The 22,884-nt window shown below is 35.6% G+C and overlaps 1 long non-coding RNA gene across 1 annotated transcript; it reads left to right on the top strand.

Annotated features, from left to right (window-relative positions):
• The first annotated feature begins 1,035 nt into the window (after positions 1–1,035).
• On the top strand, positions 1,036–22,614 carry LOC148159860 (uncharacterized). Its single transcript, XR_015762617.1, has 3 exons — positions 1,036–1,182; positions 2,027–2,112; positions 21,191–22,614. It is a non-coding gene; the product is annotated as an uncharacterized LOC148159860 (long non-coding RNA).
• Positions 22,615–22,884: the final 270 nt, after the last annotated feature.

Here is a 22,884-nt window from a genome sequence, read left to right as displayed (position 1 = left end):
TTGATGCTTGTTTTCCTTCCTCATCAGAAAAATAAACTAAAAGAAGATTATTTTAAATTTCTTTTGCTAGGCTTCTCTTTGATGAAACATATTCAAATATACTGAGGCATGAGAATGTTTGCTTTTCTAAAAACAGGAGCCATTTTGTAGCTTCATTGTGTCACATGAGTTACTCTGTATAGCCATGTTTCTCAAACCTTTTCAGGCTGAGGAACTCTTAACTCATTTAACAAACATTCACCTCACTTGAAATTGCCCCACAATAACACAAAATATTAATATATACTATCTGAAATGAAAATAATAGTCTCTTAACTCACCTATTCTTGTTTGTTTTTTTGTTCATTTATTGTTTGGTAAATATGACAAAGGCATGAACAATGTCAACTCCGGCAAATTGAGTTATTTACAGATTCTGAAAGTGTTTGTAATGACGTCAAACACATGGAAATAAAGAGGTGTTCTTTACAAGTGTTATGTTCACTAATAGGGCTATTTGTAATTTATTAGCACAATAAAAGACAAATAGACTTGAGTTGCTTTGCCAGAATAAAAGGCAAAGCATATGGATATTTAATCCATAGTTAAATTATGGAATATCCATAATTTAATATGGATATTAAATTATCCATATTTAACACCAATTTTTATCAATAGAAGTTATCTATTGAATTCAGCTAATTTAACTTAATCATTTTAAATTACAAAACAAGGAAGTAAAGTCCTAAAAAACAAACAGTTCTCACCAACTGACTGAGTCCCGTCCTGCCGTCACGGCATAGAGTCGTTCAAAAGAATTGAATCGTTCGTGAACGATACATTAGAACTGTCAGCAGGTATAACTTCCTCTGATTATATAAGTAGTCCTGGCGTTGCTTTCTTTTTTCAGTTTTTCTTCTTAGTGTTTATTATTTGTAAACAGTTCTTTGGTAAGCTAGCTGTAGCGTCGCACTTGAGCTGACGTCACGGTAAATAAACGGTCATTCCCATGTAGTACCCGGCGGACCACCAGGGGGCGGCCGCGGACCACAGTTTGAGAAAGACTGCTGTAGAGTTAATATTCTGCACATTGCGGATACATAAAGTTTACCATGCTGCTGCTGCTGCTGTTGTCTTTTGCCGCCTCGGGCTATCTGTTGGCCACCACTTCTCAAGACTTTCTCATTGAGATTCATAGAAACGGTAAGAGGAGGGAAACTTTTGCTTGATTGTGCTCAAACACTTCTTTGTTTCAGGAATGTGGAGAGTCTCTGGAGTCAGACATAAAGTTAGCTGCAGGAATACTGATTTTTTTTAAAAACTAACTCGACTGGTTATCTTCTATGTCCAACACATTTCCTCTGACTTATTTTACCTAAATTAAAGTTCTGTTCCCTGCAGCATTTTTAGACATCATAATTGCTCAGGGTGGCTCAGTTTGTGTGGATTTATGACCTCCTACTGAGCAATGGTGCAATAGAAGAGGAAATGGGGAAAAATAGTCTTACAAAGTAGTTTTAGTCTCATTTCTTGGGAAAATATCTTAGTACACTTGAAATAAAAAAAAAACTAATGTGCAACTAACTTTTCAGCATTACAAGACATTTTTTCATGCTAAAAGTGAAATATTTTACCAGTTTTTCATCAATATTAAGGAATTATTGACTTAAAATAAGTTCCTGTCTTACTTAAAAGTTACTTACACATTACAGCTTTGTCTTATTTTAAGTCTACTAAGATATTTGCACTAAAATCTCAATAAAATACTCAAGCTGTCAGCACTGCAAAAACACAAAATCTTGAGTATTTTTAGTGTAGTTTCCAGTGCATATGTCTCAGTTCACTTAAAATAAGATGACTAATGTGAAAGTAACTTTTCAACAAGATATGAGTCAATAATTATTTAATATTGACAAAAAATAGTTCTTAATTATTTTACCAATAACATGAGGAAAATTCAAGCTCTCACATCTTGCTGAAAAGTTAATTGAAGATATTTACACTGGAATCTAGACCAAAAATAACTGTAAATTTTGTGTTTTTGCAGTGTACCATTTTGGCCTCATTCACTTCAGACCTTTCGCCCCGATGTCACACAGATTGGTTTTGGTTCAGACTCGACTTGGCCCACTGGTGAGATCTTCAGTTCTCCTTCCAGCCACCCAATTTATTCAGCCTCGTCCCTCTCTAAAGGTTGTTAGTGGGTGATGCTGTCAGTCTTGTTTCTTGATTTGGTCCAGCCATCTTTGCTGGGAGACAAACCGCTCCGGATGGGTGTCTGTGCTCCCAGTGTCTCCTGGTCTCCTGATTACCTGTCAGACCAGCTTCATCACTTTCCACCGGGGAGAATCCCGTCTGAAATGGAAATCAGAAACACCGGAGAACCCGTCTCTGTTTCTGTTCACCTTGTAAACCCCAAACTTTAAATACAACTCAGAGACATGCAGAGGTGGGCAAACTACCCAAAAGCTGTACTCAATTAAAAATAGAACTACTTCAACATGTTTTTACTCAAGTAAAAGTAAAAAGTAGTCCAAGAAATTACTCAAGTAAAAGTCAAATTATCAATCACTTAATATTTAAAAATTACATCATCAGATGGACCAAAATATCAGGTCAAGTGGAAATTTGGGTATTCCAAAATGACAATAAATCATATAAATAACAAAAAATAATTAAATCAGGCAAAATAAATTTTTTCCAAATCAGTTTATTTCAATTAAAAACTTATAAAACTTTAACAAATACTGCAGGTGTGTGTCTGTGTCTGGTGACGTTTTGGTTAAAACATGTTTGTTTTTCATTCAGTGGGTAGAAAATGCAGAAATTTTACTCAAGTAAGAGCAGAAATACTTCATAATAAAATTACTTTTAAATGAGTAGCAGTAAAACTACTTCTAAAAGTATATATTTTCAAAAAAGTTACTGAAGTAAATGCAACTATTTATTGGTTGGGATGTATTAAGGATTAGGAAGAGCTGGAGAAAGGGGAATTGGTGAGTAGCAGGATTTGGATCCCTGACCAGGGAAATATTGGTGGAAAAAACAAATATCCATTCACAGCTATAAACTTTATGGGAAAGAAAGCTGCACTGGTCAACGTCTTCAGATACTCTAGTCTGCATCTTGTCAGGAAGCTGGGTTAGTGTGGAAAGTTACTGGAGATCCTGTACAGGTCGGTGGTTGACGTTTGCACTGGTGTTTAGATGTGTGTCAACAGGGTCAATAATCTGTTTCAAAGCATCCGGTTCAAAATGAAAGGGCTGAGCATTACTTACTGCGCAAAAAATAACTGTTCTGGCTGGACAGAGCAAGCACCATAGTATCTACCGTTTGTCATCTACCCAGAATGTATAACAACATGGCGACATCCGAGGGACAATATTTTATTTATTAAAATGAAAAAAATAAAATAAAAATAATGGCTGGACTCGATTAAAATGTAGTTAATTTAAGTTAATTTATCACATTTTTATTGAAAACCATATATTGACAAAATAAGCAATACTTTCAAGTCAAAACCCCTTTTTGCTGCTAAATGATTGAATAAATAGATATATATGAGCTCAATGACAAATATGTACTGTAATTAATTAGTTATTCAACCATTGGATTGGTGCAAACTGCAGGTGCTTGTTTTAGGTAAATAATTCCCTAATATTGATGAAAAAAGTTCTAGTTCCACTGGCAGATTGTTTAACTTATTTCAAAATTGACGGGCACTGCGCCGTTACCTAGCAACTCCAGCCAAGCCCAGCCCGTTACCTAGCAACCCAGTGCTAGTTCCACTGGCAGATTATGTCATTATAAAACTGGGAGAATGTCTTGTTATAAGTGAAATAATCTGCCAGTGGAAATGGTACATTTTCATCAATATTAAGGAATTATTTATCATCAGTATCAGAGGAACAGGGCATAACTATGTTATCTCAAGCAATTCTGTAAAGAGAAGTTGTACAAAATACCTTCGGAATGATGAGAGATACATAAAATGAAAACTACATATGTTAACTTCCACATGATGGGCTGTACTGCATTTTTCTTCTGAACATAAACTGGGTCAATCAAGAATCAAAACTCATGACTAGTTCAAGGCTATCAGAACTGGTTCCTTCTACAACCACTGGGTAAACTGGGAATCTGTTCCAGGAAGAGTTTTTGTGCATTAAGGTTTTGTCTGAAAACATTTTAGTGTGTTAGTCAGCAGCAATCTGAAAGTGCAATCTGCTGCTACTGGGTAGCAGTGTGTGATTAGGAGTAGTGATAGCTCCAAGGTGCACCAGGCCAACCTCTAATTACACCCTTAGAGAGTAAAACCAAACTCCTTTGTGTGTGCCAGATCAAATAAGAGTGTGTGGAGAAGGAAGCCAGATGTCTTTTTCCCTGAACACTAAAATTTGCTAACTTTCCCAATTTTGCTGACATAATAAGTGGGTATTTCTTAGACTGTGGTGGCTAAACAGCAAGATGAAAATGATGGAGTATATTGTGCAACACAGCAGGTTTCACTGGTTATATGGTGGTAATTGTTCAGCCTTCCTGCTTCAACAGATGGAGAAGAAAACATGCTAGATTGGGCTAAAAAATTATAGTAATTCTTTGCCACTTTAATATGAAAAAGTAAAAAAAAGTTACTATTTATTAATCAAAATTGAGCAGTGTGACATAAGTATTGACCTCAAAAACTTGGTTTGCTCATTATTAGGCCTGTCACATTAACAAACTTAGCTGGATGATAAATTGTCTCAGAAATTATTACAATAAACAATAATATTGTCATTTTGATGAATAATTTTGTAGATGGACAGAAAAGAAAGTTTCTGCCAAAAAGCTTGAAATTTTGAGAATAATCTCAGAAATTTTCTTGAAAAAACAAGGAAATTTTAGAGTTTCAAAAGTTGAAAAGTTGGGAGGAAAACAGAAATTTTGAGATTAATATGAAAACTACATATGTTATGTTAACTACTACACGATGGGGTGTACTGTATTTTACCATTATGGTGTAATAATGAGTCAGAAATTTTGAGATCATGCTAAAACATTTTCTAGATGAAACAAGTACATTTCTGAGTCAAAAATGTTCAAGTTTTGAAACTCAGAAATTCCCAGGCTTTTTCATGAAACTTTTTGAGATTAATCTCAAAATTTCTGAGTTTTTTGTGTAGATTTTCAACTTTTCAATCAAAAAATCAAAAATAAATTTCCTAGTTTTTCCTAGAAAATTTCTGAGATTAATCTCAAACTTTCTGCATTATTTTGTAGTAAACTTTCAAATTCTGATCAGCCTGATCAGTTTCAAAACATGTTCAATATTATTTAATTTTACAAAGTACTCATCAGATGCAGACACTGCTGTTAATTAATATTTTTAACAGCTGATGGATTTTACCAATGCATTCAGACACGACCGACTCTTTAAGAACATTTGTGATCTTGATAAGGCCCCAAATGAAAATGAGTTTGTCATTCCTGAACTAAACCAACCTAACAGTAATTCTCCGTTGTCTGTCCAGTGTGAGTTTCCCAGTTACTCTGCAGTCCCCAAACTCCTCTGTTGTGTTGCTTATCAGAGCGTCCAGCAGAAGTCAATAATTAATCTGCCAACTTACAGCATGTTTATCTCTGCTATGGGGTTGTTCCTTATCTTGTAGGATAGTGCTCTGATGTGCAAGGACATGCAGAGGACTGGTGGACAAAGTGATAAGTTGTGTATTGATAAAGCTCCAGCCAGGAAAATAGCTGTAGTTGTGGGTGTGATACTGACCAATGCTTCATTCATTGTCTCTATATATAGATTTGAAGACATTTTTTATTTTTGTGTACAAACATCACCATCTGTTTGTAGAAGATATTTAAATTTAAAGGGGTTATAGGCCAAATTCACATTTCTAATGCTTTTGTTCTGTTTGAGTTTCCACTGCTTCTAAAAACAACCCAAGGGCTTAAAAAACCACCTCACCTTTTTATGGCAATTAGTTGATGTTTTCTGTTTTCTGGAAAATGAACCCTTTCAAAAACCTACAGAATGTAGTGTGTCAAATCAGCAGGCGCTGCTCGTTACCTAGCAACCCCAGCTAAGTAAAGCCCGTTACCTAGCAACCCCAGCAGAGTTCCGCTCATCGCCTAGGAATTCTTGTGGGGTTTTTGTACTTCCATTTTTGTTTATACTGCTTCTAAAAACAGCCCAAGTGTTTAAAAATAATCCCACCCAGTCACCCTTTGGTAATAAGTTAAAGTTTTTTGGTGTCTGGAAAACAAGGCATTCCAAAAACATCCTGATTGTGATGTACAACGGCAACAAAGTGTTTTGTTGTTGACTTAGAATTCAGAAACCACTTGCTGCATTCTTGTCGGTTGGGCAGGAAGCTCTACTTCTGCTTTTCAAAGATGTTTGGTTGTGTAATTGCGCATCTGTTTGAGGCTATTTTCAGTATAAACATTGAGCTAGGGGGCGTGGCCAGCAGCAGGTTATTTGGATTTAAAGTGACAAGATGACCCTAAATCGTCTCATTCTCCAAAGAGCTAAAAAAAAACTTAAAAATCCTATGATCTAAGAATAATTTTGTGCAAAAAATGTAGTGAAAATGTTTTGTATAGACCATAGAACTGTCCTAACCTGTACAAGGAAGCATGGCAGGTCACCTTTAAAAACATTTTATTGGTAAATGTTTGGTCAACTAGAGTTTTTATTAGTCAGTAGAGCAACATTATGACTCCTCAAGCATCATAGATGTCTAACATTAATTCAAATTGAAAATTAAAAGATGTTTAACACCACAAATATTTTCTTAAAATAAACAATAAACACATGAGCAGCTGCACTTTCGTAGGAAATTGGAATGACATTTAAAGTTGGGTGGTGTTGATTTAATTAAAAACAAATATTAAAGGTCAAGAAAATACCACTGGATTCAATTGAAATCTTAGTTTCTCAGCTGTTTGTGAGAAAGCGACACTGAAAGATCTTTATAATAAAGAAAGTTCTGCTCATTACCTCTGTCCTTTGAGATAATCGACCTTCATGACATTGTGTCTCCAAATACACTCTGCGCCTTTACTGTAACACAGTAGTGAGTACAGATGGCTGCATATGCCTGACAGATTTTTTAATCAAGCACAAAATTTAAAAAATAAAGCCAAAGAAAGCCCCTCTGTTCCCATGTGATTTCCTTGTCCTAGTGATGTATTGTATTTATTTAGTTTTTAGGACATTTTGGCCTCTTTTCTTACAGTAAAGTTCATAGTGGATTTAAGAAAACGGGTCTGATTTAGAGGAAACCAATGTTATGGGTTTTTTTCATGACACTCATGTCATGTTTGAGCTTAACATGAGACTCAAAAGGATAAACCAACTTCTCTGGTTTAATTGAATAGTGACGTTCAAGTTGAATTATAGATAAGTGGTGAGGGGACATTCTGGGTGCTTTGCTCAGGAATCAAGGGAGTTTTAAACTGCAGGATGGACCAGGCTGACTGGAGGAGTTCTAGTAAAACTGTGGTAATTACAAACCATTCATAACCTTTCTACATGTTAAACTTTCTCTGCGAGGGAATTTATGAGAAGGACAATCACAATATGGAAGAGGATTAGGGCCAAAGAAAAAAAAAATCTGGCTTTTTTCCCCTCCAAATTCTGACTTTAATCTAAAAATTCAAAGTTTGTCCCCAGAATTCAGGTTTTTTTTTTCTCGAAATTCTGACTTTTTACCCTCAGAAGTCAAACTTCAGTTTCTGAATTTTGACTTTTATCTCAAAATTCAAACTTTTCCCCCAGGAATATTTCTCAGAAATCTGGATTATTTTTTCCTCACAATTCTGACTTCAATCTCAGAATTATTTTTTTCTCTGAATCCAGATTTATTTCCACTCAGAAGTAAGACTTTAATCTCAGAATTCTAGCTTTAATCTCAAAATTCAAACTTTTTTTCCCCTCAAGATTTGTACTTTTTCCTCAGAATTCTATTTTTTCTCTGAATTTTTTCTCTGAAATCTCAGAATTTTGGCACTGATCTATGGATTCTGCCTTTAATGTTTTGTGATCAAAAGTCATAATTTTGAGAAAAAAAGTTATAATAATAATGAGGGCTAGAAATAATAATAAAAAAAACATGCCTGAAAGACAGACACAGTGTAAATTTTCTCTTAACCATGCAGTTAAATTAAAACAAATCTCCCTTTACACTCTTAAGTTCAGTTTCCTGAAACACAAGTGGTTGATTAATTGAGCTCCAGATGGCCGACACTAACGCCACCTGATGTAATAACTCCTCAAAGGAAAGGCCTTCAACTTCAGCAGCTGTCCATAAATTCACAGATTAATTTCCTAACGGTTCACACCGTTGCCTTGAAGCTTTTATTCCAAAACATTAACCAACAGGGTATTCTTTGTCACTGTAAATTACTGTTTTACTGCACCGTCTCTTCTACAGGGTGCTGCTTTTAGAACGCTGAGCACAACAGTAAACAATGTTCAGGTCTCCCCGCGATGCGCCGCTCATCTTGTAAGGCAGCGGACCGTGAGATCCAGCAATACTTTATGCTGCCTTCAGCAGAGGAGGGCATTCATTCTGTAAATTAATTTGGAGAGCAAAGAAAGGAGCGTCCACAGTTGTTAAAATAAAAAAAACACATGGTTTTACGGTAATCTGCTCTACATCTGTGGCCAATCAGGAGCGGTCCTAGCCTGTTGGTGCCCTGGGCCAACAAGATCCATCATGACATCATTCAGATGATGTCATATGCATAAGTATACTCTATGCCAGGAAGTTAAAAGTAAATGAAACAAATACAAAAAAAAAACTTTACCACACTGCAAAAACACAAACTCTTACCAAGTATTTTTGTTGAAGTAGTTTCTAGTGTAAATATCTTAGTACACTTGAAATTAGACAAAACCAACTTACATGTAGCAATATACGGAAGCTATTTTAAGTCAATAATGAATAAAAAAACTACTGGTTCCACCAGCAGATTATTTCACTAACAACGTGGGAAAACTGTTTTAAGTGAAATAATTTGCCAATGAAAATAGTACTTTTTAAAGCTAAACGTTAAGGAATTGTTGACCATTTTTGTTTACATTTTGTGAAGTTGCGCTCAGGTTTTTGTGTCGTTTCTTGAGTGATTCTCGGTCCATCGCCTCCGCAGGTGAGGAGGGGAGCAGGTTTTCCAACTAGTTTGGATTGTTTGACTCACTGCAGTGTGAAAAAACCCCACAGCAACTGAAAATGTAACAAATGTTGCAATCTTGGTCCCCAATTGAGCTGAGTTTACTGGACTATCAGGTGGAAAAACAGCCTTCGATTTTAACCAGCCAGAAAAGAAAACTTCAACATAGGAAAAACACAATATGTAAAAAACTGCTCAGTGTATTTTGACAATGCTGCTTGGATGTGAGACGACCTTATGAATATTGCATGAGATCTTATGACTCCATTAAGTGTGATATATGCAACTTTGAGTCAGCCGGCATGAAATCTTGCAGTTTAATGTGGCTTAAGGAGTATTTATCATGTTCACATCATGCAGTGCAATTATAAGGTGGAGCTGTTAGAAGAGAGGCAACAGTGAAAATGATTTCTCCTGAAGTCTCTCTTCAGCTGAGAATTTATTTCAAAATGTTAGTTATGCAAGTTCCATTTAAACGTCTTAAACCAACAGAAACGCATAAAATAGAAATAATTATCTGAAGTTTATCTCCAACTCTGTAAAAAGGAGAGACAATTATAGGGGGCTATTATGCAATATTAGTATATTTTTTGTACTTTGATTTGGGTCTTAACTGCTTCTAAAAACAGCCCAAGCACTTAAAACAGTAATAATAATAATATTACCTAGGTATTTTTATTTCTTGGCAATAACTTAATGTTTTTTGGTGTCTGGTAAATGAGATGTTTCAAAACCCTCCCAAGTGTTAAGTCATATTCCATGGGTGCTGCGCTGTTGCCTAGCAACCCTAGCGGAGCCCAGTCCCGTTACCTAGCAACCCAGGCTGATTTCCAGCACGTTTGACCAGCAGCTTCTTTGAATTTAAAGTGACAAGAGCCTGTAAAACTATGACGGCATACTAGGGCCATAGTAGAAAACGTGGAATCAATCTTTGCAAAAACTCAGAAATTTTTAGATTAATCTCACATTTCTGAGTTTGAAATATTGAAAATTTCCTAGAAATTAACTCAAATTTTGAGATTAATCTCAGAGATTTTCTAGAAAAATCAAGGGCATTTCTGAACTGAGTCTGTGAAAATTTTCTAAATTTTCAAAAGTCAAAAACTTTCAACTTTTGAAATTTATTCTAAATATTTTCCCACAAATTTTCAACATTTCAAACTCAGAAATGTCTCTAGAAAATTCCCAAAAATATTGTTTTGTCTAAAACAATATTATGCCTGAGGTTAAAATCAAAATTTACTGCTCCTTTTTTCTACAATGGCCCTAACATGCATCTCATTCTGAGGAGCTCAAAAAGGCAGAGAATCTCATTTTCTCTAATGATTTTGTGCAAAAGAAAAAGTCAACATGCTTTGTTTAGCCCATAGATGTATCTTAACCTGTTCAAGGAAGAATAATCATCCACCTTTTCATACTTTGGATATGAATAAACTGCACATTTGTCTCTTTCCTGAGACAAACATGCATTTCACTCGACATCCACCTGATATATTTACCTCGTCCATCAAACTACAACAGAACAGGAACAAGTCAGCTGTACAAACTCTGTGATTAAACTTAATTTCATGCATCTGCAGTTTGTGATCCACCTGACACCGAGGCATTAATCATAGTTAGTTTAGATGCTCAAACACCCAACAGACATATCAATCAGCTGGACACCTCTGGCCCCGATGCCGCAGTCCTGCCTGCGCCAAGCGAGCTGCCATCCGCTGATGGTGATACCGGAGGTGAAAGCGCAGGGGCAGTCCATGCCGTCGCCCGGTAGCCACCTGCTTGAAAATCCCCCCGCTGGGAGCTAATAACCGTCCCAATAAACCACGACCACCTGCCGCTCAGAAGCTGTTTGCCAAACGCTGCCACACAAACGACACCAAGCTCTCAAAGTTTCCAAAAACAGACGAGTTTCCCTTATTACAGTCAGATATTCAGCCAGAAAGACTGGATCACTAAAACTCATACTATCCATCACACTTATTTTAAATTTTTTAAATAGTGGTGGGAGTTAATTCAAGTGAAGCAATTTTTTCAATTCAAAACCTCTTTTTACTGAGCTCTGCAACGAAGAGTATATTGTAATTTGTTATTTAGGTTATTCAACCATCAGGTTGGTGCAAACTGCTTTATACACATTGAGCGTTTAAATGTTTGAGGAAACCGTGATGTAACTTCTTTAAAAATATACTTTTTTTTAAAGTGCCAAAACATAAAATCATAAATTTATTTTTGTCTGAAATAAATTAGTGAGATTTAATTTAGATAGTAGTAAGATAAATAAATCTTACTATTGTAAATATCTTAGTTCACTTGAAATAAGACAAAATTACTATATAAGTAACTTTTCAGTAATGTTTGTTTTAAGTAAATAATCTCTTAATATTCATGAAGAAAATTCTAGTTCCACTAGTAGATTATTTCACTTAGATGGCTGCACCTGTTACCTAGCAACCTCAGCCAAGCCACACCCGTTACCTAGCAACCCCAGCTAAGCCACGCCCGTTACCTAGCAACCTCAGCCAAGCCTAGCAACCCAGTTCTAGTTCCACTAGTAGATTATTTCACTTATAGGACTAAAAATGAAACTTATATATTTCAATAGTTAAGGAATGCGCTAACATAAACACGAAGGTGTCAAGACTAAAAGTTTATATTTTCTTTAGCAGATGAAAGATTTTACTTTCATCTGCTAAAGAAACTTATTTTCAGTATTTTCTTGGCTTTCTGTTCTTTTTTCACACTTCCTTTTCTTCATGTATTTTGCTTTATAACACTCGATTTATGTTTTAACTGAGAATATATTTTGCCTGCTTAAAAATAACAAATAGACAAAAAACTGTGTCTATATATAAATGGTTGACAACATAAGCAAAGAGTAACCTTTAGCTTTGTAGCAGTGATTATGGAAACAAATGTTTTATGTGCCGTAAAAAGGTTGAACACAAACACACTGAGCTTTTTGCAGACACCTCACCATAACTCTGAGCATTTAAGAGTGTCTGCATGTTTTCTCAACATTTTCTAAGAGCTTGCAAGCTGTTGTTTGTCCTCCTTAACTGTTTTATCCTTTTTGGAGCCTGTGAGGAAAAAAATATTAAACTATTATTTTCAGTAGTTACAGAAAGACTCTTTTAAAGGCAAAAACTGAATGTGAATTCCCTCAAATTAATTTTAAAATGCTTTTAGATGGGCAAGCCATTGTTTGAAATGCATCTTAGCAAAGTATGCATTGGGAGTTAATTTTTCTGTGAATAATTTACTTTACACAGAAAAATCTGAACAAGCCGATCCACAAACCCTGAGCGACAAATAGGCAGAGGTCCGCTGTATGTTGACTCAGTGTATTGGGGCCATTATGAATAGAAAAAAGGAGTAAATGTTGAGATTAAGATCAGAAATTATCTATAAAAACATAAATTTCTGAGATCCAAAAGTTGAAACTTTGCAGCAACGTATTCGTGTCACTGGAGACGGAAAAAGGGAGCAAATTTCTGCCAAAACTGTCTAGAAAAAACAAGGAAATCAGAGTTTTGAAAAGTTCAAAAAAGCCCAGATATTTCTAGATTAATCTCGGAAATGTTAGATAAAAACAATATTCTAAACTCCAAATGTTGAAAATGTGCAAGAAAAAAACTCAAATTTTCATATTAATCTCAGAAATTTAGAGGAGAAAAAAACAAGGAAATTACTGATTTTGAAAAGTTTAAAATTTGCTAGAAAAATAATCATACATTTTAAAATCAACCTTAGAAAGTTGCCAGAAAAAAAAAAAAAAATTTCAGAGGTCAAAAAATGTCCAACTTTTGGAAGTCTTTTTCTAGAAAATTTAGATTTATTTCCATATTTACTCCTTGTTTTTTTAAGACAATTTTGGTTGAAATTTGCCCCCTTTTTTAAATCTACAATGGCACTAATACATTGTCATAACAGTCAGTTTTTGGAATGAAGAGATAAATTACTCAGCAAAAAAATCAAAATCAAATATTCCACACAAACAACCAGAACGGCCATGTTGTCACTTCTCCAAGCTGATTTTTATTCAAGTTTATGCTGGAAATAATCTGGAAATCTTCTGGATGAAGACGGATGAGCAGCGTGTGACAGTGAGCAGCCATTATTCTTTAACAGCTGTATCAGCAGCAGCGACAGCAGCAAACATCTTTTAAATGTAACCATCTTTCCCTTTGTGTGTGTGCTTATAATATATACACATCTATAAGTTTCCATGTGCAATTTTTAACCCGTCTACACACCTGCTTTAGCGTCCTCTGTTTGCAATCAATCACCTGGAAATGTCACTTTCCAGGAAGTGGATTTTTTATGTCAGGCTCAGAGTCTGACAGAGAAATGTTTAATAAATCTGGTCCAACTGGGTTTTGTGTTTTCATTTGTCTAAGAGAATAATCTCCTCTGTTCAGCCAGATCCTCCTTTCTGCTGACAAAACATTCACTCTTAACGACGTCGTGTTCTGCGCTCATAGATTTCCAATGCTTTGCCTAAATGAAGTAATTCGGATAATCACCACTGGGAGCGTTTCTGCTGCTACTCGGAGAATACGAACCGACCGACGTTCACAGTGGCTGCAAACGTTCAAAGTAGATGTTGGTTTTTTTAAATGTTCAGGTTTCTAGTTCTGGAGACTAATAATACATTTTGGACAGTTTTCTATGTTTTCTGGGAGTGGATAAAGTGGGATAATTTATGTAACACGGATCAGGACAGTGAAACAGGCATTTATCGACCAAAGTTTAAAAAATAGATTCTGGTGGAAAAGACGAAGACGACGACAGGAAGTGAGCAAGTAAAAGAATCGTCTCTTTGCCCTCCAGTGTTGTTCGCATGCGCATAATATCTGCATGTAAACAATAAATTGCAGCATTTCTATAGGATTTACTGTTATTTACAACAAATGCATCAGCTGAAAAATAAAACACAGAGTATTCACATATTTTAGCATCTAGACATATTTTCTGGTTTATTACAAATATTTGAAGTGATCATGGTTTGTATGCCACCAATATTAATTATATGCATATGAAAAGGTGTGTTACAGTAGAAATTGTTCTCCATTTTTACAGTTTTATGTGAAGGACTTGACATGTGGACCTGATCCCATCTGCAGCATCGGTTCTCCTCCCCAACAAGCTTTCACTCTAAACCTTTGCCCTTCGCTCCTCAGCCTCAGGCTCCCAATCACGCCTTTCTTTTACTCACAACACTTCCACAGGTGTACTGTTTTTCTCCCCAAGCCCCAGTTTCATCTTGAGCCTAAGCACTCACCTCAAGCCACACCACAAGCCCAACAGCAGAATTTCTCACTTTTATTTTCTGCGTCTGTCGGTTCTCACTTCACATTTTTCCGTAGAAAACCTGCTGTCATCTCAGGTCAAATACAAAAGAAAAAGGACAGGGAAAAATGTGGGGTTTTTTTTCCGGATGCTGAACTAAGAAATGTTATTTTTTTATTCTCTACAAAATTGAGGCTACTGTTCTTTTTCTGTCAGCTTGTCATGGTTTAAATAACGCTCTGATTTTGGTGAATTTGCATTTCTTATTACATCCAACCTAAAACTTCCAACAAAATCATCACATTGTCCCAATTTATAAAGTAAAACCGAAGTTTATTCAGATTTGTGTAAAAGACAGAGCAACCAAATGCGGTTAGAGGTTGAGTTTTTAGCAGCAGAGTCCACCTGTCTAGAATTTAAACTAAGAGTTGATGTAACCCTGAGGGGAAGAAAACACACTGTAAAAAACAAACAACACTTATTTTCAACTGAAAGCAAAGAGGTTTCAGTTAGTATGTTTTCATACCTGATAGTTTGGTAGATTTGGTTCGATTGGGGACCAAAATTGCAACATTTGTTCCATTTTCAGCTGCACTGTCAAATAAAGCAAATCCTCTGAAAAACCTGTTCCCCTCCTGGCCTGTGGGGGCGCTGCAACAAGAACTAATGAAGGAAACAACACAAAACCCTCTGAAAAAGACTGAGCGCAACTTCCTTCTTCACAAAACGTCTGATTTTAGCGGGTTCAAGATATTTTTTGTCATTGGTAATAAACTATGAGCCATTTCTCCTGCTAGCGCTAGAAATGGCTCTAACCAAACGTTTGGTTTTAAATCTGAGAAGTCAAAAAAATAAACAAAAACAGATGTTACCAAAATTGAATGCCTAAAAGTTCAAATTTATCAAAGTGTATAATAAGCAGGAAATATTTATTTACCAGCTATGGGCTTTATAGTAAACTAAAAGAGAGCGGTGTGTAAATAAAACAGGTTATTTTGCTATTTAATAAATCTGCTCAGATCAAAAGGTTAGAATTTTTTATAAATAGATTTTACTTTGTGGTTGTAATATGACAAAGGTAATAAATATTTAAAAGTATTTTTGGTGAAAAAAAGCATTTAATAATTAGAAAATAAATTCATGGAAGCATGACTAATTGAAAAAACAAAACAAAACAACTCGATTTCAAATAAATAGTTTTGGTGATGGGATGAGATGGTTTTTATTTCACTGAAACAATTTTTTGCGTCACATGATCAACAACCAGATGTTGCTACTGACAGAAACGACAAAGAAGACAATGTCAGGAAGTGGTTGGAGGATCTGATAATGACTTTATTCACGTGTGATTTTAGTTTCGTATTTAATAGAAACACCACAATTGCTAAATTGTGTTTTTTGGCATCAGCTGAATATCGACAGTTTTGCGCACATCTGTAATGGAAACGCAGCCACTGTATGTGACAAACCTCAGCCGATGCATTGATATGCTGATTGCTTTAAAGTCTCTGGTGATTCAAATTATTCTACTCCAGACCTTCAGCGATTAGATAAGATGAGGGAATCTGCATAATTAAGCTTGAATAAGAGCTTTGAAGCAGAACTCCTCCTGTGTCCTTTTCCCACTGAGATCTATGAGAGGAGAGGTGCTGCAGACGAGATGCCAGGCGAGGAGAGACGAGTCCAGGTCAAAAAAAAATGTTTTAGGAATAGAATAACAATCATTAAAACTGTAGCTCCAGTCAGGAGGCTGCAGGAAAAAATGTGTTTATTTTAATCTATACAAACCAATTAATCGATTACTGAAACATATAGACGGGTGAAGTTAAACCTAAAGTAACTTCTTACATTTTCTGCAGTTGTGGCTAAACTAAATTGTATAGCGACGTACCAGGGCCATTGCAGATTGAAGAAAAAAAATTTCTGTGAAACATTTTTCATAAAATTTCCAGAAAACAAACTTGAAAATTTTTGACTTTGAAAAATCAAAAATTTTATAAAAAAAAACAACAACAACAAACATTTTGGGATTAATCTAACAAAAAACATAAATCAAAAAAGTTGGAAAAGTTTGGAATTTTTTTTTTGCTTTCAGAAATTTTCTGAGTTTCAAATTTCAAAAATGTCTGACTTTTAAAATTAAGAAAATTTTTGACTTGTCAAACTCAGAAATTTCCAAGTTTTTTATAGAATATTTCTGAGACTGATGTAAAATTTCAGTTTTTTCAAGCAAAATTTCAACTTTCCAAGCTCAGAAATTTCCCTGTTTTTTCTCAAATCTTTTGGCAGAAATCTGCAGCTCCTGTGTTTTTTTTCTCTATCGACGTACTACCCCATCAGAAAATAGCAACGGCATCTTGATATTTTATGTGTCTTTATTTTTGTGCTTCGTCTTTCAATTATTCCTCATATTTATGTTTTTCAGGTTAATGTCAGTTTCAGGCTTTTCCTTTATTGTTTTGCCTCCATTCGGGTTAATTAGTCTCAGTTCCTGTTAGCCTGACGGTTTCTGCTGTTTTTGATATAAACTTTGCCATCAGCTGGTTTTAAATGATGTTTTGATTGTAAGAATTGTTTTCTTCTTGCGACCTGAATGTCAGAAAAGATGTTAAGTCTCTCTGTTATTTCATTGCCTCGCTGTTATTGCCAACAGCTTTGGGAAATATTCTCAGATAATCATTTTCACTGTTGGCTTTTAATTTAATGCCATGAAAACATGTGTGTGTCTCCTCAAAGATCTACCTTGTCGAAGTGTTTGTTTTTTAACTTTGTGCCGTTCAGAAATGCACAAAATCTCAACTCTAACGTGCTTATTCATGCCAAAATATGTATGATTGTCTGGTACAGTTAAAACGCTGAATATAACCTGGTACTGTTTGTTTCCTGGTCAGAATATTTTAGTGCTCTCTGAGTCCTTGGTGTTTGTTTCCAGCTGGTTCTCATCATTTTGCCCTGGAAAACTCCCTCACTGAAAAATGTTAACAAACATGTTTTTGTAAAAATAACAGAATCTGCTTTTCCTAATGCTGCCTCAAGGATGCAAACCAAAACGAAACAAAAAACCAAACCTGATGTTTTTTTGTCAGAATGAAGGCCAGACAGACGGACGACGATCGACTCAAGTTGTTGAACCCAGAAGCCGAACCGAATCAACAAACCATTTCCATCTACTTGTTTAAAGGGAACATTATACAAAACTCACTTTTGTACATTTTTACCCTTCATTTTGGTTTCCACTGCTTCTAAAAACAGCCCAAAATTTTATGTCTTTTGGTGTTTGGAAAAAGAGCTGTTTCAAAATCCTTCTAGAATATCAATAAACTTTAAATTTAAATTAACATTTCACACTGAAACTGGAAGACATTTGAAATACACAAAATAAATAAAACAACAAATAAATCAATTATAAAGTCACTACGAACAAAATTGTCCTTCAATAAAAGGTTTAGTTGAAACTAAAGAACCAGACTGAAAACTTTAATCATCTAATTTTTGGTAGAAACAACGAAAAACAATAAATTATGCAAGTGGAAATTAATGAGTCAGTTTTAATTTATCATGTGATTAATTGATTTATTATTTATTGCGATGGATTTGATGCTACTTTTACATTATGTAAGAGACAAAGATTTAAATTTCCTCCTAAAGCGGCGTTTCTGTTTGAACTTTGTGTTTTATCACAAGCTGCAGAACGACAGCCTGGCGCCTCTCACACATGCAGTGCATGTTGCTACAGCCAATCCAGCTCCTATTATTTGTCAAAACAAGTTGAGATTGAAGAGGTGAGTCTGAGGTCCTGGTGACACTCTGAGAGATGAGCTGAGGTGGTGAGCGGTCTGAGGGCTGAACGCCATCTGCATGCACAATATCAATAAAACATGAGCGCTCTGCAGATTTGTGTCCACCAAATCACTTTTATTTATGGAGCTTCTTCTGCATAATGCATCTGAAGATATAATCAGTGGAGCTGTGATCAATGTCTGGACTCCTGCTGGATGAGGGACTTGGCAGAACAGACCAAATAGATCATTTTTTTGTAGACGGTGTGTTGGTGTTGCCATTTATCTGTGACACTAAAGAGGCAGAGTTCATAATGAAAATGCTGGAGTGAAAATTTACACTTAAACTCAGAAAACCGACAACAAATATGAGATTCTCACAAAGAGACAGAGGAAAAAAGGCAAAATATTCTCACTGCAAAAACACAAACTCTGTTTTGGTCTAGCTTCTAGTGCAAATATCTCAGTACAATTGAAATAAAAAAGATTAACTGAAAAATTTTAAGTAAATAATTCCTTGATGAAAATATTGTTAAACTGGCAGATTATTTAACTCTGATACTAAATACAAAGTATCGGGGTAAGTAACGGGGTACACCTAATAAACCATTTCTTTTATTGGTTTTATGCAGTTTCTCTGTAAGCTGCATCAAGTTTTCATCGAAACTCTTGAAGCTGGAGGTGAAAGATGATTTCTATCTGTTTTCATGCAGGATGTTAATGAAACACGAGCTGTTTTGAAGCTATGCATGCACCTGATCGCTGATATGCAGCTTAGTATGCAGCTGAAGATGTAATCAGAAAGCTGATTAGCTTTTCTGTTAACAAGAAAATGATGGAATTTCACATGCCTTGAATAAACAGGTTAGGAGAGAATGTATGCTGCAAGGCAGGAGGAGTTTTGCATGATAATTATTGGAAGACAATCAATCTTAGCAGGTTTGAGGCAAAGCTACAACATTTTAGACCAGTCAGTAAAAAAGGCATCTTTTAGATAAGAACAGTTTTAAGATGTTAATATAAACACACTGATTTTGAGTTATTACAATGGATTTAAAATAAAGTTTTATTCAGCTATTATTTTTCCTTGAACAGGTTAGGATAAATCTCTGAGCTAAACAAAACATGTTTGTTAAATTTTTTTTAAACACAATCATTCTTAGACAGATTTTAGACTGTTTTAGGGCGTCTCGTCACTTTAAATCTGAATAAGGTGCTTCTGGCCACGAACTCAAACTCAACATTTACTCTTGTGCATGAAAATGGTTACAAACCGATGTGCAATTATACAACCGTACATCTTTAAAAAGCAGAAGTAGAGCCTCCTGCACAACCAAGAAGGCAGCAGCAAGTGGTTTCTGGATGGAAAGTCAACAACAAAACACTTATACAGCACATGCAGCAATAAACCAGATCACCAAATGTGCAGGAACTCAGCTTAGGTTGCTAGGTAACAGGCTGGGCTTCACTGTGGTTGCTAGGTAACGGGCTGGGCTTCACTAGGGTTGCTAGGTAACAGCTGATTTGCAGCATTACACTACAGAAAATATTGAAACGGCTCATTTTCCCGACACCAGAAAAACATTAACTTATAGCCAAAACATAGCTGGGTGTTTTTAAAGCATTATAAACAAAATTGAAGTATAAAAATATTCAAAATGTGAGTTTTTCATAATAGGTTCCCTTTAACTACACTAAAAAATTACTTGGTAAAAGCCAGTGATAAATTACAGATTGTAAAACTAATACAACTTACACTTTTCTACATTCTTTCGTGTTGCAATAATTCAGTGTGATAACCCAATCCAATTAATACAGAAATATGAAGGAAGGAAAATAATTGGTTTTAATAAAAACAAAAAAACTTGTAGAACAAAAACAATAAACACAAGAAAAAGCCTCTGCTTCTCCAGTTAAGCTGGGTTGTAAACAAACCGACTGTTTTGTGAACACGGAGCAGAAAGAGCCAAAGTTCTCCTCCAGACTAATTTTCCATAACAATTATGATGGATAGAATCTGACAACAGAGGTCTTGGATGTCGTTTGTAATCAGGCAGCGGCATCACTGCTGCCCGCAGTGCTGCAGTCTCATCAGATCACTAATCAGGATTCGGTTCCTCATAATTATCCTGCCCACCTTCAGCAGCAACGCCTCTTCTTTTATCACTTATGGCTGCTTTTTCATTTGCATGAATAGGCATTAATCAGCTCCATTCACACAGGATGGGGAACATTTAGCACATTTATTCAGCACACTTGACACCAACCTTAAGTAGGCATTAATTTAATTATCATTCCAGTGAGCTGCGCTATGCATTTACTCAAATATTACATTATGCAGGACGTGAACAACTGATGCTGAGGTATGATTTGAACCACATCAACATGCTGTCAGATTGATGTGGAATAGTTAAAATATAATGGCCGGTAAAACTTTGATCAGGAAATATGATTGTTTTGAGTGAAATTGAACCAAAACAGAACAAAATAAATTGGAAAAACAGATTTTCAATATTTTCTCTGTTTATCTCAAAGTTTCCCCTCCGATGAGTATAATTTAATTATTTCATTTATTCCGCATGTGTGAAAACAAAAACACTTTTAATGAGACATAAAAATTTTAGCTGAACAAGTTTATGTCAGAATTTCCCACAAAATTATTCATTTCTTTCAAAAAAATAAGTCAAACTCAGGGTTACAAACTAATAAAAAAGGACAAATATTTCAATAACAACTAGTTTTTCAGACATTTTACCTTTTTGAAAATGAATCTGGAAACAACAAATTTTGATCAAATGTGTGACGGTTGTAGCTTTATATACAACAACAAACATTTTAGAAATATAACAATAACGGATTAATAGAATAAATTAGGAAATATTTATAGCTAGAATAACAAATTGTTTAAAAAAATCACTAGTCTTGTTCCTGTAAAAAATTCCCCTCAGGTTGTTTTGCTCTGTTTCCCCCCACAGAGCCGACGGTGAGGAGCTGAATTACTCCCTCTGAGAACAGAAAATACCAGGAGACCCTCTGATCACAGCTCTCTGCTGCATCTGATGAGGTCTGGAGGGAGAGCTGCTGCATGCTAATGGCAGGAGACGCAAGAAACAGAGAGAGAAAATGCAGGAAGAGAGGGCGCTAAATCTGAGCTGCGTTTCAACAGGACAATCTTTCAGGAGCCCTTAGAGTCCAACCTGAACTCAAGAGTTCAGATGGCAGGAAGAGGAAGTGTAGCTCCTGGCAGATGTCATGACCTATTTCATACCGATTAACTTTTACACAACTTCTTACAGGACTCAAGGGATGTGAAGTAAAGCTGTCAGTTCAAGGGGACCGATTATGCAAAATTTACATTTTGGACACCTTTGTACTTCCATTTTCCTCTACAAACAGTTCAAGTGCTTAAGAAAAACAAAAACACCCAGCCGTCTTTTGGCTACAGGTAATTTTTTTTTTTTTTGGCGTCTGGAAAATGAGCAGCTACAAAAACCTCCGGAATTATCCGTTACCTAGCAACCCCAGCAGAACTCTGCAGTCACCTAGCAACCCCAACAGAACTCTGCAGTCACCTAGCAACCCCAACAAAACTCTGCCTGTCACCTAGCAACCCCAACAAAACTCTGCCCATCACCTAGCAACCCAAGCTGAGCTCCTAAAATTTTTTCTAAAATAAATTTGGACATTATTTGTGTTTAAGTACTGACTGCACTGTCAAAATGTCAACATTTCCAGACATTTTATCTGCATCTCAAACCACGACTAGTTCAACATGTTGGCCTACATAAGTTGTAATTTTCCTATTAACCCAAAAGTTGATCACTTGCAGAATAATCTTGAATTAACATCACATTTGTGTTGCTGCTGAAAGGAAAGAAGAATTTTTTCCAGGTGTCTTCAGAGACAGAAGCCTTTTTCTTTTATTTTATGTTTTTCTAATAGAAGAAAAACTGCAAAATAAGACAGCAGATTTTTAGAGTCGAAATGGTAGGTCATTTCTTTTAAAAGAGCATGGAGGATAAAAATAAAATAAAAGTGCTTTATAAGCTCATGTCATGAAAATCCCTTACTTCAATTGAGAGCTTTGCACAATATGGACTCTAAAAGTTAACTGGAGTGTCTCAAATCCTCCATTAGGCAGAGATGGATAAGGACGTCAGCAAAAACCATGAAGTGTCTACAAAGCGAAAAAGGTGAAAGAGAGTTATGTTTTATGGTCCGTGCTGCTTCAAGCTGCTTCTGAAAGCGTTGTGATGTTGGCTGATCGCTGCAGGTGGCGCATTAAAACCCAAAGCTGCAAAAGAAATTCCTCAAGTTTTTCATCACAAAGCAGAGAGAAAAGCAAAGATAAGCTTTCCAAGCAACTCAACTGTAAAGTTTTAGACTGACTTTAATTTGGTATTCATATATACAGCACATTTTGGAACAATTCTTACCTGTAACAGATGGATTTTATTTGATTCTGAGAATGTGATTTGGCTGGGTTGCTCCATGTAAACCTGGCATAATCCATTCTTTCATCTCCACATCTTTTTTGGCTCTGGCATCTCAGATTTACCAGACTCTTCTTAGAAAACTTTTTATAAATCTCCCCCAGCTCAAAAGTTTTCACTGCACACTGCAAAAACACAAATCTTACCAAGTAATTGTGGTCTAGTTTCTAGTGAAA

Source organism: Poecilia mexicana, unplaced genomic scaffold, assembly GCF_051168715.1.
Source record: "Poecilia mexicana isolate PSO_F unplaced genomic scaffold, ASM5116871v1 scaffold_4, whole genome shotgun sequence".
Taxonomy (NCBI): domain Eukaryota; kingdom Metazoa; phylum Chordata; class Actinopteri; order Cyprinodontiformes; family Poeciliidae; genus Poecilia; species Poecilia mexicana.
Note: the sequence above shows the minus strand (reverse complement) of the source record. Positions and strands in the feature narration are given on the sequence as shown.